The sequence below is a fragment of the Triticum dicoccoides genome, chromosome 5B (genome assembly GCF_002162155.2).
Source record: "Triticum dicoccoides isolate Atlit2015 ecotype Zavitan chromosome 5B, WEW_v2.0, whole genome shotgun sequence".
In the NCBI taxonomy this organism is placed as follows: Eukaryota; Viridiplantae; Streptophyta; class Magnoliopsida; order Poales; family Poaceae; genus Triticum; species Triticum dicoccoides.
Window position 1 is genome coordinate 398,361,745 of NC_041389.1, and position 3,929 is coordinate 398,365,673.

A 3,929-nucleotide genomic window follows, 5' to 3' on the forward strand; every position below is an offset into this window, starting at 1 on the left:
ACCCAAAAAACACCTTCGGAGATACCTGTAGAGCATCTTTATAATCACTCAGTTACAAAGTGACGTTTGATAGCACACAAGGCATTCCTCCGGTGTCCGGGAGTTGCATAATCTCACAGTCGGAGGAATATATATTTGACACGAAGAGAGCAATAGCAATAAAACTGAACGATCATTATGCTAAGCTAATGGATGGGTCTTGTCCATCACATCATTCCACTAATGATGTGATCCCATTTATCAAATGACAACTCATGTCCATGGCTAGGAAACTTAACCATCTTTGATCAATAAGCTAGTCTAGTAGAGGCATACTAGGGAAACCATGTTTTGTCTATATATTCACACATGTATCAAGTTTCTGGTTAATACAATTCTAGCATGAATAATAAAAATTTATCATGAAGTAAGGAAATATAGAATAACAACTTTATTACTGCCTCTAGGGCATATTTCCTTCAGTCTCCCATATCTAATAAAGTAAGGTTATGATGTTCAGACACACCATTACGCTGTGGTGTTCCAGGTGGCGTGAGTTGTGAAACTATTCCACATTGTTTTAAATGAAGGCCAAACTCATAACTCAAATATTCGCCTCCATGATCAGATTGTAGAAACTTTATTTTCTTGTTACAATGATTCTCCACTTCACTCTGAAATTCTTTGAACTTTTTCAAATGTTCCAGACTTGTGTTTCATTAAGTAGATATTCCCATATCTGCTCAAATCATCTATGAAGGTCAGAATATAACGATACTCGCCATGAGCTTCAATACTCATCGGACCGCATACATCGGTATGTATTATTTCCAATAAGTCATTAGCTCGTTCCATTGTTCCGGAGAACGAAGTTTTACTCATCTTGCCCATAAGGCACGGTTCGCAAGTATCAAATGATTCATAATCAAGTGATTCCAAAAGTCCATCTACATGGAGCTTCTTCATGCACTTTATATCAATATGACCCAAATGGCAGTGCCACAAATAAGTTGCACTATCATTATCAACTTTGCATCTTTTGGCATCAATATTATGAATATGTGTATCACTACGATCGAGATTCAATAACCATTAACATTGGGTGTATGACCATAGAAGGTTTTATTCATGTAAACATAATAACAATTATTCTCTGCCTTAAATGAATAACCATATTTGCACTAAACATGATCTAATCATATTCATGCTCAACACAAACACCAAATAACATTTATTTAGGTTCAACACTAATCCTGAAAGTATAGGGAGTGTGCTACGATGATCATATCAATCTTGGAACCACTTTCAACACACATCATCACTTCACCCTCAACTAGTCTCTATTTTTTCTGCAACTCCTATTTCGGGTTACTAATCTTAGCAACCGAACATGTATCAAATACCTAGGGGATACTATGAGCACTAGTAAGGTACACATCAATAACATGTATATCAAATATACCTTTATTCACTTTGCCATCCTTCTTATCTGCCAAATATTTGGGGTAGTTCCGCTTCTAACGACCATTTCCTTCGCAGTAGAAGCACTCAGTTTCAGGCTTGGGGTCCATTTTTGGTTTCTTCCCGGGAGTGAAAACTTGCTTGTCATTATTCTTGAAGTTACCCTTCTTTTAACTTTTGCCCTTTTCTAGAAACTAGTGGTCTTGTTTAATCATCAACACTTGATCTTTTTCTCGATTTCTACCTTCATCGATTTCAGCATCACGAAGAGCTCGGGAATCACTTTCGTCATCCCTTGCATATTATAGTTCATCATGAATTTCCAGTAACTTGGTGATGTTGACTAGAGAACTCTGTCAATCACTATCTTATCTAGAAGATTAACTCTCACTTGATTCAAGCAATTGTAGTACCCAGACATTCTGAGCACATGCTCACTATGTGAGCTATTCTCCTCCATCTTTTAGGTGAAGTACTTGTTAGAGGTCTCATACTTCTCGACATGGGCATGAGTCTGAAATACCAATTTCAGCTCTTGGAACATCTCATATGATCTGTGGCGTTCAAAACATTTTTGAAGTCTCGGTCCTAAGCCGTAAAGCATGGTGCACTAAACTATCAAGTAGTCATCATATTGAGCTAGCCAAACGTTCATAACGTCTATATCTGCTCCTGCAATAGGTTTGTCACCTAGCGGTGCATCAAGGACATAATTCTTCTGTGCAGCAATGAGGATAAAGCTCAGATCACGGACCCAGTACACATCATTGCTACTATCATATTTCAACTTAGTTTTCTCTAGGAATATATCAAAAAACATAGGGAAGCTACAACGCGGGCTATTGATCTACAACATAATTTGCAAATACTATCAGGACTAAGTTCATGATAAATTAAGTTCAATTAATCATATTACTTAAGAACCCACTTAGATAGACATCCCTCAAGTTGTCCAAATGATACGTTCCAAATCAACTAAACCATGTCCGATCATCACGTGAGATCGAGTACTCATCAATGGTAAACATCACTATGTTGATCATATCTACTATATGATTCACGTTCGACCTTTCGGTCTCCAGTGTTCTGAGGACATATCTGTATATGCTAGGCTCGTCAAGTTTAACCCGAGTATTTCACGTGTGCAAAACTGGCTTGCACCCATTGTATTTGAACATAGAGCTTATCACACCCGATCATCACGTGGTGTCTCAGCACGAAGAACTTTCACAACGGTGCATACTCAGGGAGAACACTTATACCTTGAAATTTTAGTAAGGGGTCATCTTATAATTCTACCACCGTACTAAGCAAAATAAGATGCATAAAGATAAACATCACATGCAATCAAAATATGTGACATGATATGGCCATCATCATCTTGTGCTTTTGTCTCCATCATTGAAGCAACGTCATGATCTCCATTGTCACCGGCTTGACACCTTCATCTCCATCGTAGCCTCGTGGTCGTCTCGCCAACCATTGCTTCTATGACTATCACTACCGCTTGGCGATAAAGTAAAGCAATTACATAGTGTTTGTATTTCATACAATAAAGAGACAACCATATGGCTCTTGCTAGTTGCCGATAACTTGTTACAAAACATGATCATCTCATACCACAATTTATATCACATCATGCCTTGGCCATATCACATCACAACATGCCCTGCAAAAACAAGTTAGACGTCCTCTACTTTTTTTGTTGCAAGTTTTACATGGCTGCTACGGGATTCTAGCATGAACCGTACATACCTACGGCACAAAAACCACAACAGTGATTTATCAAGTTTGCTGTTTAAACCTTCACAAGGACCAGTCGCAGTCAAATTCGATTCAACTAAAGTTGGAGAAACAGACACCCGCCAGCCACCTTTATGCAAAACTAGTTGCATGTCTGTCGGTGGAACCGGTCTCATGAACGCGGTCATGTAAGGTTGGCCTGGGCCGCTCCATCCAACAATAACGCCGAATCAAAATAAGACATTGGTGGTAAGCAGTATGATGATCGCCGCCCACAACTCTTTGTGTTCTACTCGTGCATATCATCTACGCATAGACCTCACTCAGATGCCACTGTTGGGAAACGTAGCATGCAATTTCAAAAAAATTCCTACGCTCACGCAAGATCTATCTAGGAGATGCATAGCAACGAGAGGGGGAGAGTGTGTCCACATACCCTCATAGACCGAAAGCAGAAGCATTAACTTAACGCGGTTGATGTAGTGGAACGTCTTCTCAAATCAACCGATCAAGTGTCGAACGTACGGCACCTCCGAGTTCTGCACATGTTTAGCTCGATGACGTCCCTCGTACTCTTCATATAGTAGAGGCTCGAAGGAGTCGATGAGTTCCGTCAGCTGACAGCGTGATGACGGTGTTGGTGAAGTGATTCGCGCAGGGCTTCGCCTAAGCACTACGACAATATGACCGAAGGAGTAAACGATGGAGGGGGGCACCGCACACGGCTAAACAATTGATATGCCTTG